The sequence below is a fragment of the Atta colombica genome, unplaced genomic scaffold (genome assembly GCF_001594045.1).
Source record: "Atta colombica isolate Treedump-2 unplaced genomic scaffold, Acol1.0 scaffold1, whole genome shotgun sequence".
Classification (NCBI taxonomy): Eukaryota; Metazoa; Arthropoda; class Insecta; order Hymenoptera; family Formicidae; genus Atta; species Atta colombica.
Window position 1 is genome coordinate 4,634,232 of NW_017259183.1, and position 22,648 is coordinate 4,656,879.

The 22,648-nt window shown below is 33.9% G+C and overlaps 1 protein-coding gene across 1 annotated transcript in view; it reads left to right on the plus strand.

The window, feature by feature from the left end:
- Nucleotides 1-22,648, plus strand: part of LOC108687858 (neurogenic locus Notch protein) — a 298,611-nt gene that overhangs the window by 267,041 nt on the left and 8,922 nt on the right. The gene's annotated exons all lie outside the window — the stretch shown is intronic.

Genomic DNA, 22,648 nt, shown 5'->3' on the forward strand with positions numbered 1-22,648 from the left:
TAAGCAAATGTGTTATTCCGCAAGGAAAGTCCAGAGTTTTTCTCCAGATCGAGATTTCTAAATTTCTGCTTATATCTTGTGTGATCCATTCATTTTAATTAATACTTGTTCTTGTGCTCGTAGCAAGCTATGTAATTTAATCTGTCGTTATTTTTATTATTTTTTGTTAGTCAATATATTTATTTTATAGTTTTCCTCTATACGGATCTTTACTTTTGTTTCTTCTCAAGTCTACTTACCGTAAAGGGAATATGTTTCTTGTCATAAGAGAATGATTTATCGATCTTTGGCATGCAGGATACAACGTGTGTTACTGAGCGCTTAATAACGTAGTATTATTTCGAAACAACGGAAATCTGGCCTGGTACAAGCCTCAGTCTCGCAATAATAGCGTCGCTCCAAATAACGGAGCTCGCTGCCTGGATGAGAGCAAAAATCGGTTGTCCGTTTGCTCAATTGTCGGAAGACCGTTAACATTGGCCGGAGCTCTCAACTTTCATCGTCCGCTGATACCGTGCAATTATTATATCTATATGTCCAGCCGCCGGATATTAGTAGTAACCTGTAAAAATAAGTTTACGACATTTCCGGTGAAAATTGTCCACGTTTCCCATTCTTGCGAACGCAAGAATTTTTTACAATACAAAGTTTCCTCGTATACAATATTTCCTCTTAAATAAATTGTTATAATATGCAGTTTTAATAAATTTTTTATTCTTTTGAATGAAGAAAAGAAATTATTTTAAGGATATATAGTCCCTGCAAAATAAATTAAATTTGAAAATGTGTTTAATGTTGACACTTTAAATGAACTATATGTGTAAAAGTTGTGAATAAAATTATATTTTTATTTAATAACACATTTTTATAAGTTTATTTAATCTATTTGTTAAAAATTATATTATTTTTTACAATGTTAAAAAGATCTCAATTTTTTGTTTAAATAGATATCTTTAAGCTGACTTATACAAAGTTTCATTGTGATTGTCTGTTTAGTTATTCTGTGAATAAATAAATAGATAAAATAATTTTGTTTATTTATAGAACAATTAATCTCTGTATCGCAATGAAACTTTGTATATTGTATTATAATATTAGGTGGGAAAAACGCCACGAACTTTTTCCCACACCTAATATATATTGTATTATAATTTATCTTGAATATATATTTAAAGTATAATACTTAAATTTTAAAAATTCAGATTTTTTTCATTGTTGCTTAATATTTTTATTAGAGCACATCTCTACTGTTTATTGAAATAATTTTTTATTCGTGTAAAAAATTGCTGCTAAATTTTTTTCTACTACTCCAAATGCAATGTAAAACAATCTGTAATTTTTTCATAATTTTTTGAAAATTTTTAGAATTTGTTTAATATATCTTTAAATTCTGATTTTATCAAAATTTATTATATATCTTCTTTTTTTAATAAAGCCAAATAAAATGGCATTTATTTTCCTAATTACGTATTTAATGATCTTAAAACACGTTCTAATTGAAAGAAAACTGACAGTACCATGGTAATCAATCTTATGAATATTTTCTTATTAAAATTTAATATTATAATGAGAGTTAATTTATATTAATCTCCAAAGAGAAGTTATAAGTACAAAATGAATTAAACACTTCTCTTTGTAACTATTTTGATCGCATTACGTGTTACATATCTGTGATTGCTGATGAATCGCTCTATGAAAGAGAAGGCCAGAGATATAATATAAGTCATGTAACCAACGTGGCATCATAAATCGCGCTAGGACACGCCCGTCTCTCTTCATTATGAAAGGATCAGCAATTCTGCATGTGAAGGCGAGCGTGATTCTTTATCTTCTCTCTCTCTCTCTCTCTCTCTCTCTCTCTCTCTCTCTCTCTCTCTCCTCTCTTTTATTGGTTTTAATATCTGTGGAATCTAGCTTGTATCTCTTATAAGTTTTAAGATAATTAAAACTATTAATATTGTATGCTATTGTATAATATAAAAAAATGAAATATCTATATAGAATACAAAATCATGTGGGGATGATCTTGTCAATTCTTCCATGAACTTCGTCCTTTATTTTCTTTCTATTCACACAACGCGCTGCTGAATGGCAGACGCGTGGCATTGATATCCCTGACTCTCTTTCTAAAACGCTTCGCAATTTAACCGTTGGAAAGGCCGCGCCATATATAGGATAGATGCAACACGCAATCGCGTTATCTGTAGCGCATAACTGGGATATGGCCCCTTTACTCTAGGCACTTCTCTATGTGTGAACTGGCACGACGCTGGATCGAAATGTTAACATCATCGTGGAAACCCGACGTTCGCGTTAAAGTTTACTTGTTCAACAGACTCGTAAATATGCAGCTTCGCTCGTTTCTATCATGTGTAAAGGTATAAAGAATACTTGAAAGCGCGATCTGTATGAATTCAGCATCGTGCTATGTGAACTGATTTCCTTCGTTCTGTTAGCATAAACTGGTTAATGGTAACCAACTTCGCTGGGTCGCTGTCGCAACAATAATGTCGCAATGGCTTTTGCTATATTTCTTCCATGATGAAGAGAAAGAAATATGTATATCTAAATACAGAATCAGAAAGGATAAAATTAAATATATTACAATTATTTTGTAGCCATATAATATTCTAATCATTGTTTTTTCCCAATAACGAAGTGATATCAGACAGTAGAGATAATCAAGTATATTTTTGGGCAAACTTAAACATTCGTTTTCCAAAATTCTATGCATTTTTACAATAAAGTACAATTAGCGTATTGGATGCATCACCATATTCATTTTTTCTTTCAAGGAACAAACTCACTGATATGAGATATTTTTAATTTAATGGGGAACTGTATTTCGACATCAGGATTCTTGATGCGGTTATAGGATCCTACGACGGCGCAATCGTCGAAAAAGCTTGAGAGATATGTATAACGATAAATCCCCGGCATTCACGCGTGGGAGATTGCCGTAATGCCGGTAACACACGGCCTGTACTCGTCCGTCACGCCCCAAACAATTACCAAGGAGTCGAGGCGATAAATCAGCCGCAAAACCGTCTACGGACGAAACACGTAGCGCCACAGTGTACCAGGAAAGGGTGTAAGTGTATGTGATTATGGATCAATGCATGATTATCGATTCCATCAGAAAATCGAGAGTTCTCGTCTAAACGCGTCGCATAAGATAGATGGATGAATCCATTTCGCACTTCTCTTAGAGCTTCCGGAAATACACATAGCTTATATGAACACCTGTTCATGACGTTCTATAACATATAGAATTCACAAGGACTACATCAAAGGACTTTAAATCAAAGATGGTAGTGATGCATGATAATACTGAATTAAGATTTCCATTGACAGATGAGTGTTTGTGGAAAATAAAAATTAAACCGATTTCTCAGTTCTCAATTAACACGGAATATTAATCCATATTTCACACATTTTACACTTCGAACATTCGATGCTGCATATAAGAGCTGCTGAGAGAATTCTAGTGTTTTAAATACCTTAAAAAAGATTCCAGTAAGCGATCAAATTCTTTGAAATCACAAGCTCATTTTTTGAAATATCAGAAGAAAAGAAAAAGGAGCTAAGGAAAAAAGGAAAGAACAAAGAGAGGCACAGATAAATAGAAGAAAATTGTTTTTTAATGATATTGTATTTATACTGTATCTGTGATAATCATAATTTAATGGATCTATAGATAAGTATAGTAAACAACTTTAGAATGTCGAATTGCAGTACTGAAATTGGTTCGTAGAATTGACATGCACCTTCGACATCTTCATTACATACGAACGAACGAGAGTATTGAATTTCCTGTCTCATCGATCATCCTTGTCGACAAACTCCTATAATCCTCTTCACATCTTTCTCTCATTGCGTATTATATCACTGACATTATATTACTGACATCATTGTATCATTGTATCATCGATCACGAGAGCAACCCTTCAAATACTAGGAGTAATATTCATAGCATTCCTTGATTATTCAAGAGAAATAAGAATTCGCATACATATAATAAGTGTATACAAACATGTGTAGACAAAGCATCTTTATATTCTTGTAAGACAATTTTTATTTAAAAATATCTCATTAAATTACAATAATACATTATTAATCGTGAAAGTAATGAACGTGATAAAATAAACAAGTGAGAAATTTAATGAAATAACAAACGATCAAGCTTTCTCGTTGCTAATTCCCATCCGGGAGATGAAAATGGAGCGCGAGATATGTTTCGATTACGTAAAACTTATCTGTATTTCTCATTGCAGAGGTGTTATGTGTTTTCTACACAACCCGGACACGTACGCGAATACAGTGCAGGCGCTATATTAACCGTTTCCCCGAATAAACAATTTTCCCCCCTAGCAAACTAATAGCTTTCTCTTTTTCTAAAACCCTTTTTTAACTGTACTCTTCGTAAAGCATATTCTCTGGCTATTGAAAACCTCAACAAAAGGCATGAAGAATGATTGCAATTAATGAAATAAAGCTATCTTCCAGTACTTTCTTAATCATGACAAGGAAACGGTACCCGTGAGAAAAAGGCTGGCAGTGTACTGATCTAAGCGCTCGCCAGCCTCGCATTTACTTAGAGCCGGCCCTGTCTCCACACGTCGGGCGTGCAGCGGTACGCCACACCCAGGTCACAGCACCTACGGTGGAGCTTTTTTTTACAGGATTCTCCTTCGAGAGAGATCCCGATACGCCATCTCCACTGACTGAATCACTTGCAGACGCACGAAACGGCGCAGTCTAGCCGTTCTTATTTCGCATACTAACACAATAAACGAAATATTACTTTACATTACTGCTGTACTATACATATATAGTTGACGTGTAATATCTTTGCGAATTGCTATTGTACATAGAGAAATATATTCTTTTACATTTTTCCATATCTTTAATATTTTTTATTATTTAAATGTTTTTTTATTTAAAACATTTTTACACGCAAAGATGATTTAACTGAATAAAAAAAAAGAGATACTCTACTCTCTAAATTTGAATCAGTGGATAATCAGTGCCAAGTATGCCACTGGTAATCACACTGAGAAAAATGATTTTGTTTTAAGAATAAATTAAGGGAAAGCAAATAGGATATTTGTTAAAAAATCGATCGATTTGTTACGATTACAAATTAATTCGTCAATAACAAATAATAAATAGTATCGCTAGCTCATATATATATATAAGTCGTAAATGATTGCAGAATCGCAAATCGTAAGAAATTGACCAATTCTAATCAAGTATTCTCCTTATATTTGATTGTGCTTAGTCAGTTTCCTACGACTTAAGACTCCACGATCATCTACGAATTTTATGTAAACGAGTTTAAAGTCTATCCAAAAGATAAATTAGATTCCATGTAGTTTGCTTCTGTTACTAATAATTGATTGATATAGTAGACTAGCACCAAACAACAAAATTTGTTGTCACATATTTACCGATCACTAGTTAAAAGTACTGATGGCTTGCTAAATTAACAAAATCCTTTCTCTCAGTGCAGTGAAATGTGAGATCTCTAACCTAACTAATTTTTATTATGTAATTTAACTAACTCTTGTTTTAGTGCATAAATTCAATTAATATGATATTGGAAGATTCAAATTAATGTGCAAATATCAGTGTTTTAATTATACAATGCTCAAACATTCTTCCTTTTTTAGTTGAACTTTACTGATTATTCAGTGCCAAATACAATTAGTGACTATTCACTGATTCAGACTTAGAGAGTATTGTATAAATCTAGGTTTTGCCAGCCGTTTTGCAACAATGCAAGATATGTTGCTTTCCTTCTTCGTTTCTTTAACTTTTTACCCTTTTCTACTACTTTGTCCTGTTCCCCTGCATGGAGAAAGGTGCATACTTACTATTTTCCGCGTCCCTATCCCTTCTTCGTAGGTAGCCGGTCCATCATCGGCTTCCCGCCGAGAAAGACGCTACGTTTTAATGAATATTACGTACGCATGCGATATCCTGTGCGCGATGTACGAATCATCGCTCCCAATCATTTCTGCATCATCTTATGACGTTGTAACAGTCAAGACGTCTCTTGATTATCGATTGAATATCAGGAAGTTTACCGTGATCTTTTTCACGTTTAAATATTACAATGTCTATCGAATTCGTTGGCGCACGTCCTTGCAAAACTCACTTCCACTCAGACAATTACTTCACTGATTATTCCTGACGTTCATCGAACGCCTATGATATCGAATCGGCATTTCAATTCAGTCTACGCGTACTTTATCGTGGCAGGAACCACGTGATCTCATGGACCACGCAGGAAGATTATTTCTTTCTCTCTCTCTGTGTGTCTCTTGACGTGACGGCGTGCCATAAATCCTTTCTCATCATTGCTTATCCACATGACAGATAGCACCGTATGGCTGCACACCTGCGCGCGAATAGAATGCAGAACGTAGAATGACGTTTTTTTATCAGCATCTCGTTAGAATCGAGCTAGATTCATGCAGTAAAAACGACGGAATGGAACTTCTAGTACACTATATTTAAAGTAACCATAAAAGGTTATCTTCCTTCTCTCATGCTCGACTGCTGTCATAAGCTCAATTATGCGAGTTCGACTTGCGCGTATTCCAAGCGTGAAGAAACAGACGAAGTTGGTCATAATCGTAAAACGGAGACTCGATCAGGATTAGAACTGGGTTCTTTTCCAACCCCGGAGGATCCTATTATAGCGCTCAAGCATTACGCCGAGCACTATATCGTGGTAATTAGTTCACTCGTGAAAAATCTCACAGTGAATTTGCATAATCTGATTGGATTATGCCGTGGTGCATGAACAATTTGCGACCTGGAAGCTGGAACGGGCCGACGATCTCCATGAGATCACTTCGTAAAGTCGTAACTTGGGAGTTTCTGCTCTATTACCCGACTAATTAGCGATCGCAATTCGACGCGCAAATCTTTCTCGAGACTCTGCACTAATTCTATCCAGGTAAATCGAAACGGGTAAATCGAATTTGTCAAACGACAGTTTATCGTTTCTTGAGTATAGTTTATAAAAATTCATACAATTATGTGCCTAATGTAAAATAATCATTAAAGTTCATTGTTTTTAATTAAATCACGCTGTATTTAAATTATTGATTTTCACGTATCGCGCCTTGCAGAGTATTCTATTTTTCCTGAAACAGTTAAATGATAATTAGTTTTTCAGTTTACAGCAATTCTTACATTCAATTACAGATTCAAATTAAGAGTTGAAAAAGTCAGTTCTGAAGAGTCTACAATAAATGATTTAATTTATAATTATTAACGTTTATTAATAATATGAAATTGAGGGTTTATTGAATAGAACGTAACATTCGAACTTATTTACAGTCGAGAAGGAAGATATTCGTTAATGCTTTTCGCGTCATTACTGATAAATTTGCTCATTAGTGTAAAGCACTTTGTGAAGCATGAAGACAAAATTGCGATTGACAGGCCACGTGTGGGTAGTTCATTTTGTATTCACAAGAGTTTCGCGAGCGTAGGAAGTTTCGCGACGTGCATGGATCAACCCTTGGTGAAGAAGTCGCTGACAAGCCAAAGGGAAACGATCTTTGAGTACCACGGACAGATGCGCGTTGCAATTAGTTTTCGCGAGACTTGAGTGGCGTGCAGAAGAAGAAGAATCCGCGCAATTTACATAATTCTCCGTCATAGCGCGCGAACTCACAACTTACATTAGGACGACGAATGTCCTTTCCGTTGAAATTTTTTTTCTTTCCGCGAAAAAGATTTAATGTTTTTATCTTCCAAAAGTTGGATACTTTAAACTTGTATGGAGTAGTTCGATGCAGAGTATCATTATATTTTGCAGTAAAATTTCAAAATGTCTTATATTACTGCCTAAGAATAATGCATTTGAAAATCTGCAATGAAATCAGATAATTACGAACTTCTCTTGAAGTAGTTTAATCCTGCTATCAATCAATTGAATGCAGTAACTGTTCGACTTGGAAATAGAAAGAACGACTCGCTCATAGCTCGGCTAGTTTTCTTCTTTCGTTCATATAATTGACTGGTCAATTACGATCGATTAATCGAGCAATAGTGAAAAAAGCATGATTCGAGGAAGCCATTGTCATTGTTATAAAAACTGCCACGAAACAACCGTCTTGGGAATAACGTATGTTGTTGACGAAGCGATCGCGACATACCTCATTTTATCTCTCTCCAGTATTCCACTATGTGTTCATTATTACATTGAGTCGACTAGTCGCCTTATTCAGACTTTCAGGAAGCAGCTTTGATCATCAAGCTATCTCGCGCGGAATCATATGGGATTGTATCTGGGGTCGCTATTCGTCAGTTTCATCGTCGCGAGAAGATAAATGGAGTAACTTTTTGTATTTTAATTTTGGTAATTAAAATTTCTGTAATTATTGAGGTACTAAAGATTGCATTATATTTTTAATTGTATCTTTTAACGAATCATAAAAGTAAAATATTTAACTTAAAAGAGATAATCGATTGTGAATTGGAGTGAAATCTTAGAGAATTCGAATCTTAATTTAAAATTATTCTTTAACCATAATTTATTTAAATTAGATTGCAAGGAATGTATGTTCCTTACGACTGTGTTTATTTTAAAAAATTCACTAAGGAAGTCGTCCGGAAAAAGAAACATGAGACGAATGATTTCAATCCACCTGCAGTGCTCGCAGGCTTCTCTGCTAATATTGCCGCAATGATGCAGTGCAATGCATAGCGAAGCACCGCCGAACGCCACGCCGTGGAGCTGGAATTCGCGAGGAAATTCCAGCGCTTCGCCGCAGCAGAAACGCATTCGGGTTTACGAGCGCGGTTTGAGTTTCCGGATTTTTTATTTCTTCCGGCGAAGCGAATCATCTTCTCCAGCCGAAGAAGTGCCTCGCCCTCTTAACAGAAATTTACAGTTACATGGGTAGAAAAGTGCAGACTTTTGAGAGACGGGTTCGATGATATACGTTGCTGGGAAGAATACATAGAAATTCTTTCTTGCGGTTTGAGAATTTAAAATTTATTTTTAAACTACGTGGTCCACAATGTATACGAACGACTGAAATGTAACTGATAAAAGTGTTAAGATGCAGAATCATTCAAGATATATTTTAATGAGAGATTTAGATAATTGTAACTTTTCTAATTGAAGCAGTAAGAATTTAAGATAAAAGATCATTGATTAATACGTTGTAAACGCATTTAACACATCATCAAACATCTTCAGATAAATCTTTAACGTACTTTAACTCAATATAACTGTACTAATTTTTGTACAGTGACTGCTTCCGCATCTGACAGATAAGTGCCAATTGAAACGTGTGAAAAATTAAAAACGTAGCTACGTTGTACATAACGCGTATGCTATAATCGGGAATATGTGGTCTACCTCTGGGCTTCGATGCGTGGCATCCTTGCGGCTACCAAGGATGCAGCGGAATTTTTCTGGTATTCAGAAACCCGCGCGGAATCCGAAATTCTTGAATCGATCATCCGAGAGTTAGATGACTGCGTGGCGATTAAGAATTTCTTCTACCGTTAGCACCTTGTTGCTCTCGACCGGCACCACGTTAATTCCGGCGCGCGATTTCAGTCGACAGGTTTCGGACGAATAATCGTGGCTCTATCAGATGAAGTCTCACCCTTCGAAAGATTTTACAGTTAAGTCGATGTATACACGACACATCAGTAAATCGCGGTTTCATAACGAAGAGTTCGGCTTTGCGCATTTTTCACCTGCCGACTTTCGATCGAGATTTATTTATAATCAATTATCTTTTGATAGAGAACCGTAATTCCATGAATTCTGCGATCTCTAAATATTTGAGTATTTCATAGGATGTTGAGTGTTTCAAGATTAGAGTATTTCAAGAGGAAACGACAATGAATTGTTAAATATTTTAATAATTATAGATTTATAAACGATTTATAAACCCCCCATTAATCATAGAAGATTTATGTATATGAATCTGCATATAATTACGATTTCAATCAGAGATGGAGTTTCTATAATTATCTTTGATTATGATTACTGATCTCAGTATTTATCTTCAAAATACAAATAATCATCCTTACATGACGTTTCATTATCGTAAAAATAGAAGTGTAATGATAATATTTAATAACAATGTTACGCGAGCGAAAAATTATTAATAAAACTGATAATTTCGATATATTAATAAAATATTAATAAAACTCCATCTCGTATTTTCATTAATATATAGATTGGTATTTATTATTAGTGCTAAAATGCAATCGTCCCGAGTGTCATTTTCGTAGCACATAAATAGAATTTGTATCTTATATAAGTAGTAAAAAAATTAATTGGTTACTTCAATTAAGAAATTTTGAATCTAAAAAGACGAATTATGTATGCACGAATTGGCAACAACGGCATATGTATATTTACTTTTTTAAACTTATAACTTTTCTCTTGGCTGTATTATCGCCCACCAGACAATATAGTGTGTGTCCTTGGCTGGTGGTAGGCGAACTCATTTAATGTAACGTGTTTCCATGATTACAGTGTACCATAGTGCAAATTTTATACACGAAGTGGGATTTTGCTATACGATCTCAAAAAGTGTGTGACATTAGTGAGAACTAGTGTGACATTAAAAATTTGAAAATGGAAGTCACCGGCAGCAGAATTAAACACGGTAGCACGAAGTAGTGTACATCATGGTGGTATGTAGACTTTTGTAGTGCACTGATGCAGCACTTACGCGCAACTAGTGTAGTGCGAGGTTGCACTCAGTGTATCCAAAAGAAAACGCTATTAATTTATTCGAAACTGTATTAATGCGCGGGTTAACTCATATTGCGTAACACTGTTCGTTTGCGCGTCGGTGCTCAAATTTGATGACATTCCACATTAAGGAGGACATGTCTTGGCATGCGTGTGAAAAGCGATACCCTCGGGCATGGCGTAATTATCGAGCTCATTAAACCGACTGATTTGGCGGCGCAATTATCGGCGCGTGGACGATTTGTAAAGCTCCGATATTTATTTGGTGCATTACTGCGCAGCAACAGGTTTTTTTTTGCCTTCTTCAATGAGCTCCGCGCTGCCTTCCACGAGCAACCTGGATAAAGATGAGACGATGGAGGCGAGAGATGATGGAGGAAGGGAACGAAAAGGCGGCTTTGCGAGCAGAAGGAGGACTTCGATCTTGCGATGTCCTCTCATTTCCTTGATGAGGGGCCTGATGGGTCCTCTTTTTCATTCGATTCGGTAAATAACGCAGTCCACTGCCGTTACCACCGCAAGCAATTCGACTTCTTAGCTTGTGCGACTCGTCATTATATCGTCGCGCATTAACGTCATCATGAGGGCGAGAATCAAAGTAAGAGGAACAGAGATAGCAGCAGATAAGAAGAACCGACATGGCATGAACGAGGAAGGGTGAACGAAGAGGGCAACGTTGCGAATGTTGCTTACTCAGGTAGCAGTCAAGCTTCCTCTCTCCAACGCACCCGCAACCGTTAATCGCGAAAATCAAGCGAGTACTTGCAAGTGCTCAATGTCTCACCTTCGCCTTTCCTTCTCACAAGTTTGACCGTGATTGACCCTCGACTCTGCGATCATTCGCGCCTCACGATAACTCACAGTCTTTCTCGTTATCGATATTGTTGATAGATACGTAAACATAATCTGCGTTTTATCATTAGTAATCCGTTAATAGAAACGTAATCTGTATTTTATTATTAATAATCGGGATTTAAAGACAAATTGCTGCTTTTACGAAGAAACGTAATCCTATTAAATATTTTTGAGAATTTACTATAGAGATGTTAACTTTTGTACACACAAAACGGAAGAAAAGCAAACTGATGCATACGCAAAGAAAAGATTAAATATATAGGACGTGATAAAAGTGGAATTCCTTAAGAAATAAAACTACAATTTAAAAATTCTAATCTGTCAAGATGAGAAAGTATAGTTTTGAAAAATATATAATTTTTTACATATTAATATATCAATATAAAATTTATAATACTAATATATATATATATGATACATTTCTAGAGAAATAGTGACTTTTGTGCAACGCAAATGCATCATCTGTCATAACAACAGATTGAGATGTCGAATGAAATCTAAACAATCTTATCTCATATAATGGTCATTTAAATAACGATAAATCAAAGTAATAGAAATCATATTTTTCCTACGTCAACTAAACTTCTGTTCTCTCGTTTCACTCGACGGAATGTAATAATTACAAGATTCGATTAACTTTGAATTTGCTTTAGTGAAGCTTAATAGAATGTTGAAAGTATCCCACGATCACATTCCATTTGAGACATGCGATTCTTCTTTAATAGCTTTTTTATTCTTAATCATTTAATCGAGGTGTATAGTACCGTTTTAGAAATATTGTATTCCTTAAATGTCGAATGGAAACGATGGAATATTCGGTAAAGCAGTAAATGTACACGCAGGATGTATCACGCAATAAGTTATGGTATTCTACATAGAACATGTCTGTAAAAGTCTAAGGAACAGGAATTCTCCTCAAACTTCCTTCGAAGGTTATACTAGCGTGCAGCGCGCTGGTTTCCGCCGCGGGCCAGAATCTCTCATGAAGGGACCACTTACGGAAACTGCTGCGTATCCTCTCACGAATCTTGGCAGCGTAGAGAATGAAGTTTGAATTTACGTCCTCTCGCTTGCGAGATATATTCCTTCAGGTCATTCGCGGTAATAATACGCAGGTTTCGCCGATAGAGATGAAAAGATTATTGAGAAAATACCGAGCTAATGATTTTAAACAATACTCAATGGTCAAAGATGTGTGTCGGAAAAAATAATATAAAAGGGAAATATATATATGTTAATACTAAATATGTCAAATAGTCAAATTTATGAAAGATGGTAATATTTGTAAATGAATGAATATTAATGATTTTGGAATAACGTTCAAATATTAGAACGTAATTACAATAAAAGATCATAATATCAGAAAAACATCAAGAGAATGGTATTAATTTAAACAAAGATGAGTTATTTAATTCTTCATATTTTTGTTATTTGACTGACTACTAATAACTAAAAATAATACATTTTTATTACGACAATTGACACGCAGCATGAACATTACCGATTACTTATACAATATATATTTATTTAATTATCGTCGTTTCATCTTAAATTTTAATTCACGAGAAAAAGAATTTGTGTTACAATTATGGTGTTAGAACTAATTTATATTTGACGTACTCCTGAGATGAATCTCCACGGCAATTTTTTAATATTTTTCTAATATTCATTTATTATATTCAAGGTCAAATATCGTTGATCATCCAGCTTATTAACTGATTATGGGAAATTTGATGATCGGAGTGTAACCACAGGATGAAGATTTTTATGGATTTTATGTAATACATTCTCTGATGAAGGCTAGAAGTTAGCCGAAACGTTAAAAACAAATCGACAAATACATTATTTATAGAGGACTGTTTTAGATCAATCGAAATAAACGCGCAATTATTACAGCGTCGATTCCTAAAGGCTCATTTGTAATTTGTTAAGTGATTAAGAAGTTTCTTAACATTATAACGTCTGTATTACTTTACGACTAAATAAAATATATTTTAAGAGAATCTCAAATATAGTTAAACAAATTTAAAATAAATGAAGAAAGGTTCTCCAGAATATAAATCAAAGAGATAAAATGCCTAGAAAAACCAACACTAGTTTTTTGTGTGCATAAACTTTAATCAAGTAAATCAATAATGTAGACGTTTTGACTCACAGTTTTCGATACAATAATCGTATATTCAGAAATTATATATTCGCTCATGTCAATATGCAATTATTGCACCGAAGATGACTCAAAAGCGTGAATAATGTTCTGAGTCACTGCTCCCTTTACACGCTTCAAACGCTTTCCCCTCGCGCGGCGAGATAGAGAGCGACGTTGCACACATAACGAGATATCGCTTTTCTAATTTAAACGAGCGGTGCCCCTATCATACGTAATAGCCCTGCCGATGTATGCCCTCGCTCCGGTACTCGTACACACGGATTCGAGCGCAGCATCCGAACACTGTTAGAAATGTAACCACGAGCTTCCTTTACATGTAAATGAAGCTCCGTGGTTATGAACGAAATTAAAAGTAATGAATGATTTAACTGAAAATTAAGTTACACTCTCTAAATCTGAATCAGATAATCACTGATATCAGTGAATTAAATGTGCGATAATCTAATCTAACTAATTTTTATTATGTGATCTAATCTTGTTTTAGTGCTTAGTTTCAATGGATATGCTATTAGAAGATTGAAATTAACGTGCAAATATTGATATTTTAATTTTATATATAATGCTCAAACATTCTTCCTTTTTTAGTTTGAACTTCACTGATTCATATCAGTACAAAGTACGCCACTGGGTAATTAATGATTCAGATTTAGAGAACAGTAATTACTTAAATGTAATGAACGTGTACTTATTAAATTTAATGTACTTTTAATAAAATTTTATAAAAAGTATATTAAATTTCATAAATTTTTATGTATTTAATGTATGTAAATTTTAAATTACACAATTTGAACTTAATTTCATGACATTACATTATAATAAATTTTAATGTATTTACATGTATAAGTAAAAAGTATATTTGTGTACATATACATAAAATTTAACGTATTTTTCATGAAAATTTATGAAATTTAATGTACTTTTAATAAAATTTTATGTATATGTACACAAATATACTTTTTACTTATAACACACTTATAATACATTAAAATTTATAATGTCATGAAATTAAGTTCAAATTGTGTAACTTAAATTTAATGAAATTTAAGAACGTTTCTAAAAGTACACGGTCCATTTATTGCGCACGTTCACGAGTGCGTTCACTGGGTGTGCATTCGTATCGTACCAAAGGTAAGAAAGAGATGCAGCAGGATCGGGTGAGAGGCAGAGGTGGTGAGCAGGGGAGGGATGAGAGGTGAAGAGAAGCGCAGCTCGCGAGGAGTTGCAAGCCACGGTTAGGTTTCGCATAGTTTATCAACGCGTAGGCCTCGCTACGAGAACACCGTGGCGAGGCAATAGATTACAATTATCCAAACACGCCTGGCCAAACGTGGGAGTGCGCAACACCACCGACGGCGCGTTCAAGCTGTTACAGGCAGAGATCGGTTTCTCTTTGCTTCCCCCTCTCTCCCCCTCTCTTCCTCCCTCTCTTTCTTGCCTGCATTCTCTTTGTGGCGTATGCCCTCTGATGCTTCTCTCTCGTGTGCAAGCGATGGGCTGGATTAACTGTTCATTAGCGGGCGTCGATGATTGCCAAGTAAATTCATGCGTTACAGAGTCGAACACTTTGGAGTCAAGGATTGGAATCAGAATTTAAATTGTCGTGCAGAACATTCTGGAAGAATTGTTATTGTAGAACGTTATTCTGTAGATAGGATTGTTTTCCGTGACAATCCAGTTGAAATTTTAATCAATTAATTAATTTTAATTATTCATCAATTTTTTCTTTCTTTTTTTTATCAAAGCTGAAATGAAATTTGCTATATTTAATGTATAATATTGATTGTATATATTTAATTTTATATTAATTAATTTTATTAAACTAATTAATTAATTTTAATAAATAAGCAAATTTTTGAACACACAGACTAACCATAAACGATAATGTAAAATTGTAAAACATTAACATTACAAAGTATCAGATAAAATATGCCTAAAGAAAATATTTTACACACTACTAAAAAACATTTTTATGAAACATTTTTATTCGAGAAACATGAACATCGTAAAATCTTATCGCCATAACATGATAATGGCAAGCATGATATTTTAATTGCTTTTAATGAAAGAAAGAAAGTATATACAACTTGAACAAAACGAAGTGCGAACAATTGGTGCATGTACCGCGTAAATTGCTTAGTACAGATCGATCGGATCGATTATAATCTTTCGATCGCGCTCCAATAGACAATGTTGCAAGCTAGTCGATTCGTCGAGAGTCGTCGTATCCCCGTACGGAGATCAAACGAAATGGACCATGTCGCTTCTTTATTATACACCGAGTTCTGCCTCGGTGCAGAATCAGAATTACAGTGCGATGCGAGCTTCCTTGTCTTCGCCGATACCGTTCCTCGCCCCGTAATCACGTTGTATTATTCTGCTTTATCTGCTCACGCTTTACTTGCTCGATCGATCTCTGCAATCTCGCACTGTGCAAGCGTCTCGAAAAAAAATTCACCTTTAAACGATCAACGAACAGCCAATCGATTTGAAACTCAATCACATCGTTAAAAAAAAAAGAAACCTGCATTGGTACATACATTTCCACCACCTCGCGTGCCACCGCGTTGCGTCGAAAAGATATCGATCCATTGGCGAATTCAGTGATCGGCCGAGAAAATTCGCATTGCTCGACAATCTCGGTACCGCTAGGTGCTCAAGTGATATCGAACCCGGAATTGATTCGTGTGGATCAGTGCCGTGTCGAAATTACGGCAAATGGAACGGATTCTACAGTCGCGATGATACACAGAACGGCAAGAATCATTATCTTCATTATTCCGGCACGCGTGATTCTTGCGTCGCTTCTCCCACGTAAATCTTCCCTCCCCCTACTCTCTTTGGTACTCAGGACAGATAAGTAAATTGTTTCTGATATATTGTTCGATCGTACGAATTGATTTGCGTTGATACTTAAATTCGATATAATTCGAACTCATGTTATGGAAACGTTAGTTTCCTTGAACTAATGTGTGCGTGCAGATCGTAGTTATCTTTAAATTATTGCCGATTCATAAACTCACATAAATATAAATAATTACTCAAATATGGTTAAAGTTATAAAAATCATACATTTGTTATTTTAACTTGATTGTATACTGTTCGACTTTGCTTTAAACTTTAAAAATTGTATTGTGATACGTTCGAAAGTGTAAATGTGAAACAAACCATTCCTATTACTTTACTAATTAAATTTCTTTGTAAAAAAATCTTACTTCAAAGAAATTTAATTATTTATTAATAAGTTTTCTTTTATGCTCGATCATTGACCTTTATATTACATAATTTGCTTATAATATTCTTTTCCAATCCAACCTTTCCACTAATGTAAATTAACTTTAATCTCGGTCTTTTTCTAATCTTTAGAACTAGAAAAAGACGAAGAGTAAATTAAACCAAGATTAAAGTTAATCTACATTGGTGGAAACGAGCATTAGAAAATATTATGAGCACGAGACTGCTATGTCAGAGATTCTGGATTCGATCGCAGGCAGATTCAAGAATTTTCACGCGCTTGTAGCGCCTCTTCGGTGGTCTGGCAAACCATCAAGAATAAGATAACTCCGGTATATACGCCGCTATCAAAAATTTAATTTATTAAGTATTATTTACTATATTTAAAATAAACGAATTATATTAGTAAAAACTTTCTACTGTCTACTATTAAAAAAAGTATTAGAAATCCGAAATATTTATATTTCGTATTAAAAAATGAACTTTTTTAAACTCTTGCACTTTTGCCGTATATCCCAGGGGTAGAATATATGGCTATTCATTGGGGAAGGGGTATGTGTGGCTCAAAAAATTTACAAATAATGCATATAAATAAGACGTAAAATGACACAATAACTTATAAAATACGTTTATAAAGTTTTATTAAGGAATGAAAAAATGATAAATATGTATATAAAGTAATAAATAATAATTACAATCTTCTTAGATGTATTACAAGTGTTATGACATGAAGTATATACTTCATGTAATGCGTTTATTGTATTTAATGCACTGAATCTGAATTCAATCTGTGCACTTTGTATGCTTAAGGCATAAATCCCGCCTGTTAAAAATGCCAAACAAATGGGATAAACAACAAACTAAACAAAGAATACAAGCGCAAAGTACTTATATTTTGTTATATAATATTTTTGTTATACAACTTTACTAGTCCTCTATATTCATGTATGAAATAACCAGTAAGTCTTTTGTCCTACAGTAATCATTTTATGTAGATTATAATTTATGATGACGCTACTTAACGCAGTGACAAATCGATTCAATTCACAATCAAATTTCATTAATATTAACAGTAAGAAACTAAAATCATAATACAATACTAATACAACATAAACAGTTGCGCTATTGGATTGGATTGGAAGAAAATATTATATAAGCAAATTATTATCTAATATAAAGGTCAATGACCGAGCATAAAAGAAAACTTATAAATAATAAAATTTCTTTGTGAAGTAAAATTTTTTACAAAGAAATCTAATTAAATGCTTGATTATTGACCTTTATATTAAAATAATTTGTTTTGCGTAAAACGAGCGAATTATAATTTAAAATATTATAAATTTTTAAAATAACGCGAGTATGATTGTTGCTTGTAAAAATTATGAGCAACGACCGAAATAAATAAGTAAAAGTGGTCGATTTTTCAATATCAAAATAAAACGGATATCCGTGTCTATACTCTACGAATGTGAATTAAGTTCTTTCATAAATTCAATTCTTTTAGGAAAACGACAAAGAAACATACAAACAATATATGTACTTGGACTGATAAATTTTATTCAAACATAAGCCTTATATGAATATATCTTACTATAAATGAGAATCACAGGAAACGCGACTCTAATCTGCCGTTGATTTGCATACATTTCTAGAAATATTAACGTAATTAAGTAATATAATTAAAATATTTTTTAAGTGCTCTAATATGTAACTTTATAATTTTACACACACACACACACACACACACACACACAAAATACAAAAAATAGATGTGTATTTAAAGGTATCATGAGAAGTTATATGAAATTATATATATTTATTTAACGTAAAAAGAATTTTGGGAGGCAGATGTGAGCTCGATGGCTCTCGCATACGATCTAGACTTAATAAATATCTTAGTCAGTCACAGAGCAAAAAGTGAACTCGACCAGTTTCTGCCCGAGAACTACCGACGTATCGATGCAACGCGATATTTATGAATCGGCAGCTATTCATTTGGTCCGCGGAAAGGATTGACAAGTGAGTATTACGGATATTAGAAGAGAGGCGTGGACGGCAACGTCTATCGCAGGATACGTCGTTCGACGAAGGATAATACCAGCTCCCGAACTGAATCAGATGCGTGTAGCGATCGGGATGCATATGGAAGAAGCTAAAAACAAAAAACGTTTCTCGCTAGACCGAATATTTGTTCTTTCTTTTGCACGATCCAGAGACCTGTATCTCTTAACGGGCTCGGCAATCCCTAAGTAAATTAATGTCTTCGAAGCTCCCTTGAAGCTGTTAATAATAGCACCGCATCGAGAAAATTAAGCGGTTTATTTGAAATTAATTATGGCTTTTCAGACCAGCTTGTATCCGTTCTCTTCGTGTTGACAACCCTTCATTCATTTATATTCTTCTGAATGAAGTAGATCATACATTGTTTTTTGTAAGATTTTCAGAGCAAACTTTGTGTGTATAAAAACATATTTTATTATTTTTGTAGTGTAAGAAAATTGAAATTTGTTCAGTTAAAAATGTCATTTATGTGAAATGTTTCTTGAGACACAATGGCACATTAAATCGGCCTTGAAAAATGTTTCTATGGCGAGCTCTGCTGGAAATGTGTTTAATAATTCAAATATTCCTGCAGGCGTATTTGTATGTAAATTTAAAATAATACAAGAACAAGAGGCTCTATAGCGATCAAGCGAGCATATTTAAGATGGGCTGGTTTCTCAAATGACTTAATGTTGAATAATTAATAAAGAGGAATGATATCGTTGAAAATCGAGTTTTCTGATATCGGAAAATTTGAATTTTCCGATTTCCCTAATATGAATACGATGAATAAATTGGTAAAGAATAGAATCTTTTTGAAAAAATAATCTTATTTTCAAATTAACTGAAAACTAGGTAATAGATAAAAAGGTCCATCAGTTTCTGAAGTTCGCAATCTACATATCAGCTTGCTTAGATAGAAGTTATTTACGGAATTTGTGTATAATGAAACAATTTTGCACTCGTAAAATTTATCAATGACTTGTGAAATTTGCGATAACATTCAAGCGATAATACATAGCCACACGTAATGCGTGATTCATATGGTCGGATGGGGACTTTAAGATTCGAAAGGAAGCCACAGGGATCCACCACTTCTCGTACGTGCATTCACAAGTAAATTAGCTGCATCATTGTCTGCGCGAATGGACGAAAGCAAAAGAGAAAAAAATATCGACTGAATGTAAATATGATAAAAAATCCACGCGTCATCCGGTTGACGAGAATCAGAGAATGCTCTTCGAGGCGTCGCGATGCATCGACGTGACGACGGGATTTCTTATACGTCGCTTTGCAAAATCATCCTTCGATATCGAACGCATAAGCGGCTTATCGATCGATTCATTCGATGTTAAAAAACCATCACTTCTTTTGGTTACTTTCGATCGATACTTTCTCAAAATTGAAAACTTATATATAACATAAATAATTAATACTTTGATTTTATATTTGTTATTTTTCTAAATTTTTCAATTTCTTTCTTGTTTAAAATATTTTCTTTGATGAAAATTTTATTATTTTTCTTCCTATGATAAGATCTATGTATATTTGTTAAAATTTTTGACATTCGATACTCTGTGTTATCGATGTATGATTTTGCAAACATCAAGATACACAATATACTACAAATATTATAAAGCTGTCTTATGTAAATTATTATTTTTTAACTCTAAAAAGGAAACACAATTGCATGATGCATCTTCGTTATATTGATCAGCAAATTTCTAGCTCATTACTAAGGTTTCAGAAATGTAACTAAGATCTTAGTACGTATATAGTGAAAATAATTCTCGTATGTATCAGCTGCCTTGCTTCAGGATTATTCTTCAGTATAACATAATTAGACTACCTGCGGCAAAAATGTGTCGCGTGCGTGCCCCATTCTATTCTTTCTTCTTCGTTTCCTCACTTCTTTATTTCTTCTTTTGCATCTCACGATGCAATAGAGATTCACCCGACTCAATTTGTATATGAATGAACACGCATTAGCTTCACAATGTTGACAAAAGCAAAGAAACTTGACATTAAGACTACCTGGTGCGAGGATCGTCAGGAATATTATGCGGAAGTGCGGTAAAACACTGGTAGATTTGCAATTTTCACGGTAAAGAAGTAAATATATAGTTTTGTCGCGGTAAATTTGATAGATCTAAATGTCATGAACTGAAATTGATGATGAATTGAACCTTCCGTCAGCAATGTGAAATTTTCATTCTTTGTCTGCAACCTAGCTCTTTGAATTTCAATGCAGATTTTTATATTGTTCCAGACAAAAATCTGAAAAAATTGTTATATACTTGTAAAAAACTTAGCAAACACTAACATGTTTTTACTGTTATATCGTATAAATTGGATTGGATCTTATTTATTGTTTACAGATTTAAATTTATCTATCGGAATTTACAATCAAAAAATCGATTGTGAAATCCAATTATATTGGAGGATTAATAATAAAGAGTCACTAAAAGTAACTATTGATTTAATTATTTGATTTTTATGATTACTTTAGTTATATTATTAGTTATACCAATATTAATAATGTCAGTTTTGATCATTTTAAATTTTCATCAGTTATTTGAAACATGCTTTTTAAAATTCCTCATAATTAACGCATATCATAAACGACATTTATCTAATGGCGATGATCATGCACTGACAGCCGATCCGCAATCTTCTTCATAGAAGGTGCTTCATAGAAGATCCATGCATGAGAGCTGCTGAATTGATTTTATTCTTCAGCATTATTGCCAACTGCTATCCTCTAATTATTCCTGATAATTGATGCGATTATTACCCGTCAAGTCACTCCTAACTTCGCATAGCAAGAAAACTACTGAAAAAAGATATCCGGTCGATTGATCGAGTGTGCAATTATTCCTCCGATCTATGTCTATCCCTGTCTATCGATATAGCTGATTAATTTAACGTTAATTGCACCAGTTATGACGATGGCTTCATCCTGATCACTTATCCGAACATGTCACTTATAAAGACTATCTATCAATATATTTGCCTGATTATCTGATCTTGGCAGAATAAATTTTTATTTTTGAGATGTATCTACATGCAGAGAAAAGATTAGCCAATGTAGCTAAAATGTAGCTGTGATAGCTAAAGTGTCCTTATAACAAGGACAGCTAATGTCGTTACTGCCAAAGCTCAATTTATTAGCTACTAAAATTTAGGTGCAACGAAAGATATTCTTTGCTAGAATAAAATAGCAACTGACAACGTCTCGGAAACAATTGCGAATAGAATACTCGGTTACGCAGCTAAGATAATGAGGAATAGCTGCCACTTACCTAGCTACTTGTATTAAGTACGCTTTTGATTTTTAACTGATAAAATTGACATGGGCAGCAAACGTATTTTATCTTCAATAGCCAACTTTTAACAATTACAGCAAAGTTTGAACCAGCAACTGATACTTAGCTAATATTACCAAATTCTTTTTTGCATGTATGTCGTTAAATTGTATATTATTTATATATTATCATATATTTACGCACTTTATCAAAATTTAATCTTTATACAATGGACGCGCTGTATTAATATTGAAATGCTAATATTTTTTTCATGTACTTGTTTATATACATATATATATA